Source organism: Mytilus edulis, chromosome 10 (genome assembly GCF_963676685.1).
Source record: "Mytilus edulis chromosome 10, xbMytEdul2.2, whole genome shotgun sequence".
NCBI classification, from domain to species: domain Eukaryota; kingdom Metazoa; phylum Mollusca; class Bivalvia; order Mytilida; family Mytilidae; genus Mytilus; species Mytilus edulis.
This window is the reverse complement of record NC_092353.1, coordinates 13,050,164-13,061,693: the sequence shown is the minus strand read 5'-3', so window position 1 is coordinate 13,061,693 and position 11,530 is coordinate 13,050,164.

Sequence of the window (11,530 nt, the reverse complement as noted above, 5' to 3'; positions counted from 1 at the left end):
ATCCAAAATTACAGGATTGATACCAAGACAATACAAATTTGTTATACACAAACATACAAACATATATATATCATACCAATTTCATAAACATTATATGAGGAGGTGGTACCACAAAGTTATTTAGTGCTTAATAAAGCATTTCTAGAAATGTACATGTCACTTATAAATTTAACAATAATTCTAATTATATCAGTCTCAACACACGTATACAAAATTTTAAATCTTGCTTCATTAGTCATATTTAAAAAAGAGGGAACTATTTCACTAATTTTGGAAAACAGTTGGTCTCTAATTATATTTAGTTTTGTACATTTTAAAGTGAAATGAAATTCATCTTATACTTCTAAGAGGCACAAAGGACAAATTCTTTCTTCTACAGGGGTTTTAGTGTGACGCCCTTGTTCAATTCTACGAGTACTATTACTAATACGAATTTTAGCAAAATGCCCTATTACTTTTTTGTCTATATTTAACAATAAATAGGTTTCCAATTTATAATTTTCTTTAAGCTGTCTATATGTTCTCAGCTTATTACCATGTACTGATTTATTATCACAAAATATATTTTCTTTCCAATAATTAAGATATCTATCATTAAGTTTGGTATGAATTGCATATAATAGACGCCGTTTTGAAATAGTATCATGATTTTTCCAAACATGTGAAAAATTTAATGTAGCAAGTAACTGTTCAATCTTTTTAGCAAAATCCATTGGTTAATTGCAGGTTGGAAAAATATACATCTTTTAGTAAACAATTGTTATCAGATTTGATCACATGCAACCAGAAGCCAATTGACAGTTTTAAAGCTTCTATTAAAACTGGATACATACCAAGTTCAGCTAGTACTGCTAAATTGACAGCTGATTTATTTACTCCAATTAAAGTTTTTGCAAATTTAATTTGGACTTTGATGGTAGCCAATGACCAATATTTTGACTCTAGATTTGTAATATCTTTTATCATATACAGGGACCAAACTTCACTACAGTAAAGAAGTAAAGGTTTAACACAAGCTTTAAGTGAGGTAATACATTGATATCTTCAGAAAATAACAGTTTTCTAATACAAAATATAGCTTTTGAGGCTTTTTTACAAAGAAGTCTCACTGCTTCTGTAAAACTACCAGATGGTTTAAACAGTATACCCAAATATTTATATTCTGTACAGTGTTCCAAAATATTATCACTAAAAACAAACTTGTCTTTTGTAAGTTTTTTACCTGATTTGTTAAAAATCATAACTTTGGTTTTATCAAGATTTACTGTTAAATCCCAACTAGTGCAATATAAACTAAGCTTGTCAAGGCATTTTTGTAAGCCATTAGCCGATTCAGAAATAAGGACTAAATCATCAGCCTATAACAGACATGATATATCATTATCATTTAACTTGGGTGGTTCACATGTTGAGTCAAAAATAGATGGTAAATCATTAATATATAAAGAAAATAATGTAGGGCTTAAAATACACCCTTGTTTTACCCCAACTAAGGAATTAAAAAATCAGTGATACCTTCCGAGATCTTTCCCGAGTACAAAACCTCTTTATACATATCTTTCATTATACTAAAAAAGGGACCATCTATGTTGTAATAAGACAATTTGTAAAAGAGGGCATCTCTGTTAATAGTATCAAATGCCTTCCCGAAATCAATGAAACAGGCATATATCTTTTCAATCTAATTAAAAACCGATCGATCAGACACAGGAGCGGTGAGAGATCGGTTTTTAAATAGATTGATATCTTTTTTGATGATTTAAATGCTTTATCAATTATAGTTTTTAGAGTTAAAATATGATCACTTGTTCGACTTCCCTTTCTGAATCCAATTTGCTCACGACAGATAAGTTCATTTCCTTCAAGATACTTTTCTAATCTGTTATATAAAACTTTTAGAAAAAAATTTCCTAGACAACTTGAAAGGGCTACACCTCGGTAATTAGATGGATCATTAAAACACCCACCCTTGAAAATGGGCTTTATAAATTTTTTTCTCCATAAAGTTGGGTAGATACCAGACTTAAGAATGAGATTAAACAATTTTACATAAACATCAATATTCATATAACAAGATATTTGTAACATTTCATTTGTAATACAATCTGAACCACTTGTTTTATTATTCTTTAAAGATTTTGTTTCAATAACCACCTCCTAAGTTGTAATAGAACTGTTTAACATCTTAGTACATGTGTTACAATCTTTAAAAGTAGTATATTCTTTCTTATCATTACAAACATTTTTATCATAATCAATATTCATTAATTTATTAAAATATTTAAACCATTCTTTAGGTTGTATGTTGGAACTAGGATCCTTGAAGTTCTCCTTTTTTAGTTTCTTAATTGTTTTCCAAAAATCATTTGGACAGCTATTATTTGAATCTATAATCTGTTTTATCATTTTATGTCTAAATTGTCTATATTTTTTCCTTATAAGTTTATTCAGTTCCTTTTTATTATATAATACTTTGTGTCTAAGACTGTCATTCCAGGGCTCAGTACATAATTTTCTAGTTGACAATATTTGGTAAAAATTCAGATGAACATAAACAATAGTCATCAATTGACACACCATTATGATTATAGAAAGTGATTTTACCTTTTGAATCACCGAGAGTTCTTCCATTAAGGATTCTTAATTGAGATTATGTGCATAAGTCAAGTATTAATTTTCCATAGTTATTAGTTTTTTGGTGTAATTGAGTATTTCTAAATTTGCATACACTGTCTGCAACATAATTAGTGGGAAGAAAGTTGTCCAAACTGTCATCTACTTCATTTGTTATGAAATCTAACTCTTTACAGTTTATATGTGCATTTAGATCTCCCATAAGGAGAAAAAAATTTGTTTTGCCTTTTATCCAGCTTTGACTATAATATGTGAAATTAAATAAAAGTGCTTGCCCTCTACTAGCATACAAGCTGGAAAGTTACTTTAAATACATGTATTTTTAAAACTATGATAAAGTGTAAGTATTACAAAACTGGGTTTTTTTTGCCATCCTTGGCTAAATTTATCCCTAATCTACATACTAATAGTAAATACTGAGAAATATAACTTCTGCAGAATCTTATGAAAATAATAATAATTATTAGAACCAATAATGAATTCTTAATATATATATACCAAAATACATATTTTAATTAGGAAAACAAGTAATAAATTCTGTTATAGTCTACATTTTGTACATTATGTTTATTTTTCTGAAACCCAAATTCATGATACTGGTGAAAAACACTTGCTACTGCTGTTGCAATACTATCCGCTAACTTTCTGTCATAGTACGTGTTGGGTGACCCTTGATAGGTGTTTCCTGCTGGAGTCTCAGAGTTTCGTCCTTGATCACTTCGATTACTGCTCTTTCTATTAGGTGTAGTGTACGGATACTTGTAATCATTTCTACTGCTGATTGTGTCTTTTTGAGATTCTCTGTATGAATTCACATATAGATTGTTTTGTGAATGTGGAACCTTGTTCCTGGTTCTTGGGAATAAAGTGTTTCGTATGTTCCCAGCTAAAACACGAACTCCTTCAAATTTATTGAGTCTAAATGAATCCCTATACAAGAACTTTTTCACCACATTTACATTTGAAATGAAGTTGCTATTTCTACAAACTTTTATCTTATCAGCTGTGTCATATTTGTACAAATTTCTCTCATTAAACTCTCTTATTTTTACGTTAAGCCTTTCTATTTGTGAAGGCATGTACAGAGAGAGGCGAAAGATATCAAAGGGACATGCAAACTCTCATCAGTCGAATAAAGTCTGATATGTATAATTTTTTATTAGTTGTGATGGCTTTGGACTAGCTGTCAGAATATGTGTGTACTCTCAGATATATACTTAGTGTCGTTGTATTGTTGGGATGTATAGGTTCCCTTTCACGTCCACTGTGATAGATATATTTCTGTTTTGTATCCATCTGATGACTTAATAAAATTGAGAAAGGAAATGGTGAATATGTCAAAGCGACAACCACCCGACCATAGAGCAAACAACAGCCGAAGGCAACCAATGGGTCTTCAATGTAGCGAGAATTCCCGCACCCGTAGGTGTCCTTCAGCTGGCCCCTAAAATATGCATAATAGTACAGTGATAATGGACGTCATACTAAACTCCGAATTATACACAAGAAACTAAAATTTAAAATCATACAAGACTAACAAAGGCCAGAGGCTCCTGACTTTGGACAGGCGCAAAATTGCGGCGGGGTTAAACATGTTTATGAGATCTCAACCCTCCCCCTATACCTCTAGCCAATGTAGAAAAGTAAAAGAATAACAATACGCACATTAAAATTCAGTTCAAGAGAAGTCCGAGTCTGATGTCAAAAGATGTAACAAAAGAAAATAAATAAAATGACAATAATACATAAATAACAACAGACTACTAGCAGTTAACTGACAAAGGTTAAGCCCTTTTCAACTGTTTTTTTTTTTAATATGATTTGTTCTTCTGTTGGGCTGTTACACCACTGTTCTAGGTCAAGGGAGGGTTGGCGCCTTCAAACTTGTTCAACCCGCCACATTCTGTATTATGTGCCTGTGCCAAGTCAGTAGCCTGTAATTCAGTGGTGGTAATTATTCATCAGTTTGTACATACATCACACTGTTAGTTCTTTCGTTTGAATTTTTTTACATTTGTTATTCAGTGCCTTTTTATAATTGACTATGGAGTATGGATTTTGCTAATTGTTGAGGACCGAATAGTGACCTTAATTGTTAACTTCAATGTCATTTGGTCTCTGTGATGAGTTGTCTCATTGGCAGTCATACCATATCTTACAACATAGAATACTAGAACCTGAGCTGCACAAACCCCACCAAAAACTTGGGAAGGTGTGATAACTATCCACGAAAAATCCCTTTTTACCACATATTATATAAGTTCTCGCTGCTACACAAGTTAGAGAAAATTCGGCAAGCCTCGCTTTTCGTCCTTTTTCTAAAGCTCGCAAATAAATTTCACGTTTACCGAAAAAGTACATTTAAAATCAATACATCATTCCACAGTTGTTGATATGAAATTATCTTTTTGTTCAATATTTCAACGAATATCGTCGTATAAATTAGAAACATCAACTTATTTTCCGAACGGAGAGTCAAAATGACTTCAATGAATATTATTGCGGGATATACGGTATAAACAGTAAGCTTCGATACGTTTATTTATGAACGCTAATGGTTCGATAAATATAGCTACAAATGTAAATACATAATTAAGCCAAATGTTCATAAAAGGGATTTGCTGCACATCATTATTCTGAGAAATTTTATTTTAAAACAGATAAAATTTCATACAAACATATTCTATTGGATCTAAATGTTATCATTCTAAAATATGTTTTGATAGTTTCCGTCAAATATTGCCATTTTTATACGCCCGTCAAAATTTTGACGGGACGTATTATGGTATACAAATGTCCGGTGTCCGTCCGTCTGTCCGGCGTAAACATGTCGCACCCTAACTTGAGAACGACTTATCCAAATTTCATGAAACTTAATACAGTTGTTTCTTATGATAGTCAAATGATCTGTATACTTTTTGGTGAAAATAAGATTTAAACTTTTTGAGTTACGGCACTTTGTAACTAAAACAGGGGTGTGTTTTTTTCACATGTCGCACCATATCTCCAAAACGTTTCTTGATTATTGCTTAAAACTTTACACACTTCTTAGTTATGTTAATCTTAATATCTGTATACTTTTTGGTGATGATTCAAAATTTCATTTTTGAGTTTTTGAGTATTTTGTAAAAAAGGGGGAGGTTTTTTTTACATGTCGCGCCGTATCTCAAAAACAATTTATGATTATTGCTTAAAACTTTACACACTTCTTTGTTATATTAATCTAAAGATCTGTATACTTTTTGGTGATGATTCAAAATTTCATTTTTGAGTTATTGAGTATTTTGTAAAAAAGGGGGAAGGGTTTCTTACATGTCGTGCCGTATCTCAAAAACGATTTATGATTATTGCTTAAAACTTTACACACTTCTTTGTTATATTAATCTAAAGATCTGTATACTTTTTGGTGATGACTCAAAATTTTATTTTTGAGTTATTGAGTATTTTGTAAAAAAGGGGAGGTTTTTTTTTTTACATGTCGCGCTGTATCTCAAAAACAATTTATGATTATTGCTTGAAACTGTATACACTTCTTTGTTATACTAATTCAAAGATCTGTATACTTGATTCAAAATTTTATTTTAGTGATATTTGTAAAAAAAAACAGGGTGGGGGAGGGGGGGGGGGGGTTTCACATGTCCCGCCGTGTCTCAAAAACAATAAATGGTTATTGCTTAAAACTTCCTCAGAAAGTATTTATGATTATTACATAAAACTTCCACACAAGACGTCGGGCGTATCATGCGCTCATGGCGCAGCTGTTTATTAGATATATCGGTCCCCTTTTCTCGGCTACTGTTAAAGCGAGACGGTTTTTTTTTTATTAATAATTATTATAGCTAGCGAGGCATGAAGTTCATATGATTCAATCCAAATTATCCTCAAAGTGCGGAAACAATCTTGAATTGATGCAATCTTGTTCGCCTTGAAATCGACGTAACATATTTAGTCAAAATTCTTTTTAAAAAATCCCCTATATAACCACTGGTGGTAAGCGGATGGTCGTAACTTAAGTTACGACCATCCGAAGATGGTAGACAACTCTAGGGATAAATTTTTCTTTTCCGATTTTCGTGCAGTAAAAAAATGTTTCAGTAAAACCGCTTGTCTCATACATACTTATCGTCGGTGCGTTGATATTGAAACAAAATTTGATACATAAAAACATTCCAATTTTCGTAAAATGATCATTCAATAATTTGAGCATGATGGTCGTCACTAAAAAAACAAAAATTTTCAGAATGGTCGTAACTTTAAAAATTGTGATGGTCGTAACTCTTTATTAAATAGGACCTAATAAGACAAGTCAAGAGTTTTAAACGTGTCTTTTGTTATATGAATATATTATATGATATATTTGTGAAGTTGATTTCACTAAATGATAAAAACTAAAAAAGGTGAAGAGAGGGATACCTGTAAAGTGCGAAAGGAAAGAAAATTGGAACGAATCGGGAAAGAAAACAATACAAAATGAATTGACCAGTCACTGTTACTTAAAATATAATGTATAAAATCAACCAAGAGGCAACTAATTATAAGCTGTTAAGTTTAATAACAATATAAATTCTCAAAAGTGGAGAATTCATTTTAACACACAGCTCTGGTTATGATCATTCTTAGTTACGAATTAAGAGAAGGCGCTTTTAACAAATTTGACATCACATGAAATAACAGTATCCTGATTTATTTTCTTTATATTTTGCATGTATTGGAAAGATAAACTTTTTGAAAACTAGTATGTACCTAATAGGTGGAATTTAAAAGAAACATTACAATTTAAAATTGAAGTCGAAAGAGCATAAGTAAGGAGTCAAAATAATGTTATGGGGATCGTTTTCGAGACAAGACCATATCCGCGAATTCGCAGGTCCGTAATCGAATTAAACAACATACATCTTATTCTTAGCCTGGATTTTGAGAAGTCGTATTGTCATTTGGTATATAGTCAAGCTGATTATAAGGTGCAATTTCGAAGTTCAGGTATAATTATTACCCGTGGTTTTAGAAAATTCTGAATACGCCTATTGGTACCATGCTATCCGCTATACATCTGTGTCTTTCTTATCGAAAATACCATGAACCCTGGACCACAGGTTTTTTATTCCCAATTCATTAAGGGAATGATGCATCCGATCTTAATAACTATCGAGGAATTACAATTACTGATTCATTGGGGAAGCCTGTTTAATAAAATACTTGATACACGTCTTTGTAAATCCTTAGATAAATATCATATCATTGATGAGAGCCAAATTGGGTTTACCAAAAAAACAAAAACAAAAAAAAAACAAAAAATAAAAAACAAAAAAGAAAACACGACCATCTGACCATATGTTCATTCTAAAAACTATTATAAGTAAGTATTGTAATGCAAAAGAAGATAGAGTGTTTGCCTGCTTTGTTGATTTCCAGAAGGCTTTTGATACTGTCATTCTCCCAGGGATATAACTTAAGCTATTGAATATAGTTAGAGAGTATGGTAAGAGTGGTAAGAGATCTCTTAAGAACTAAAGTTGGAGTAAAACAGGGAGACAATTTGAGTCCAAATTTGTTTAAATTTTTTATAAATGAACTTCCTGATTGTGTTAAAAGTTCCCCTGATCCAGCTGTTGTTTATTCACGACCAGCCTATTCTTTACTATATATGCTGATGATCTTGCCTTTTATCAACTTCAGCAAAAGGACTTCAAAGTAAACTTGATGGATTAAGATCGGTGTTTGAAAATTAATCCCAATAAAACCAAGGTGTTTGTTTTTAACAAAACAGGCAGACATATCAAACATGATTTTTATTTTAATAACAGACTTATTGATTGCGCTCAACATTGTAAATATTAAGGAATAACTTTTAGTGCATCTGGATTTTTTTCCTTCGCTCAGAGAGAATTGTATAATAAGGCGTTAAAAGCTTACCATAAGCTACGCAAGGACTTTCTGTCACTGAATCCAAGTTTAAAAAACAGCCTTCATGTTTTTGAGCATACAATAAAACCTATTCTCTTATATAGCACTAAAATTTGGGGATATTTCAACCCTTTAAAAAAACAAAAATCTATGACTACAAATGTAGATCAGGCTTATCCTAAGATTCTTTCAGAAAGACTACGCATTGAATTTTGTAAACATTTACTTGATGTTACCAAAAGAGAAACACATTTTGCCAATCTTTCTTAACTCGGTAGATTCACTCTGTATTTTGTCATTGCAAAGTCTATGATCAGATACTGGCACAGGCTTGATAATTTGGGATCATCTTTCCACTACTAGAGGAGGCATATTTAGAGTCAAAATTACTACACGAGTTAAAAAAATTCCTTCACAGTATGAATCCTTAAACTTCTTTCTAAAGAATATTAAAGGGGTTAGCAATTTACATTGTTTACTATATACTGATGATAATGTATTTTATTTTGTTTGAATTTCAGCAAAAGGACTTCAGCAAACAGTATTCATACATAGCTTGTAGCCAGGATAATATTTTAAAGATAGATCTTTATGCTTCAACTCAGCGTGCTGGTTTTTTAAATCTGAGTACATTCATACAATATAAACATATAACATAAATATTATTTTCAACCTGCATAAGTATGTGATAGTTGCCGCAGTACATTTAGTTCTACCTTGTAATATTATCTTAGCTACAAGGCTGGCTATAAAGTACTAATATTTGATCTTACTCTTAAATTCAAAGCGTGTATCATTGTAAAATATATACCTGCATATATGTATGTAATATTTGCCGCAGTACATTTAGTTCTACCTTGTAGTATTATCCTGGCTACAAGCCTGTCTACAAACTACTGATATTTGATCTTACTCTTAAATTCAACGCGTGTAGCATTGCAAAATATCTCAACCTTATTCATACTTTCTAGGTTAACACAATGTTCATTTCGACACCATGGATTAAGTTTTTATTCTGAACCAATACTTAGAACAATTATCAATGATATACCGCAAGATCGTCATGCAATCGATAAAAAATAAAGACAACACGATAAAAACACCAGGCATTTGTGGATTTTCATTAATCATGATTCACAAAAAGCCGAATATTTGAAAGCCAATGGTTTAAAAAACTGCAATAGCTGATTAAAAATTAAAGAAGATTGTTCAAAATTGTACGTTTAATAATTTCATCTGCCGACATGATTGCAGGAAATAAAAAGTCGTAAATAAAAAAAAATCTGAAAGCAAATATTCAACAATTTCATGCCTTAACGTACAGTATGCGAGTTGATTAGTTTTCACTGTTTCTCCTAAATGATGGTCGTTTGGAACATATAAAAAATGTATGATTGATAATTCTTTAACTTAATATCTGCATGCCATTATCAGAGTAACAAATGAAATAATATTTTTTGTAGTAAACTTTATATAACAACTGAGTTTATTAACATGGTTATGCATGTGCACAGTACTTTTAAAATAGCTTGGTAAAAGTTCGTCTAAATAATTGAGTTACGGATATCTTTCAAAGTTACGACCATCTTGTGTCGGTTACGACCATCATCCAAAATACTGTAGTTGACATTACGACCATCACAAGTTAAAGTTACGACCATCATGCTCGAATTTTTGCATAACTATTTTACGAAAATTGGAATGATTTTATGTGTCAAATTTGGTTTCAATAACAACGAACTCACGATATGTGTATATGAGACAAGCGGTTTGACTCAAATGAACCTTTTACTGCACGAAAATCGGAAAAGAAAAACTTATCCCTAGAGTTGTCTCCCATATTCAGATGGTCGTAACTTTTAGTTACTTAGTTACGACCATCCGCTTACCACCAGTGCATGACTACGTGACCTACTGTCTATGTCAGACTAGCCACATACTGAATATGACAGTTATAAGGGCGGATTTAGGCGGGGGCGTGGCGGGCGTGCTACGTTTGGTGAAAAAATATCATAAGCTTTTAGCAGTTCAAGTAAAACCATGTGACATGGTAGTTGCGGATTTTATAAACAATTTCTTTGATAAGTTCAAAAACAACCCTACCTCAGTTTCCCACGAAGTAGGCGAAAGTGCCCTACCTGCGGTTGGGTTGGTTATTTCATTATGGCACGGCCAAGAAAACAGTCCTGTTTAAATTCTTTCTTAATGAAAGATAGGAATACTGGTTCAAGCGAAAGGTTCGTTTATTAAATTGTATCATTGTTTAACATCTCTGTATGATATCAATATATGTTTCTCACTTTCAACCTGTAAAGTTTGCCGAAGCATGCATAAACGGTGAAGGCCCCCAACCCGTACTACCGTATTAGAGGGGGGGCAAGGGGGGTCCTAATAACAGCAAAACAGCAAATTGATTTGGCTTATAACAGATAACAAGGAATTGAAATGGACAAAAACAGATAACAGTAAATGAAATATTAAAATAAGTCGGGTCCTTGACAAATCCAGTATTTCTTATTACGGGTAAAATCCTTTGTAATGAATTCCATTTTCTATGAACATGGTTTTCAGAATTATGTAATTATCTAGATATGTATTTGGTATATTCTTGTCCGTCCGTCATCAACATGTCGGACATTAACTCAAACATTCTTTAACCAACATAAAATTTTTGGAAATTGTTTATATCTATTGACGTGAGCTCCCTATTGTTTTTTTTTGTAAATTTTAGATTTTAAGTTTCTGAGTAATGGGGTTTGATTCAATAAAAATGGTGTTTTTTCCAGTTTTCTGATAATATCTCAAAAATCCTTTCACAAATTTGCAAGGAATTTTGGTGAATTGTTTATATCTATTGAAATGAGCTCCCTTTCAATTTTTATCAATTTTAGATTTTACATTTCCGTGTTAAGGATTTTTATTAATTAAAAGGGGGGGATTTTCTAGTTTTTGGACATTAACACAAAAACATTTTCAGCAGTTCTCATGAAAC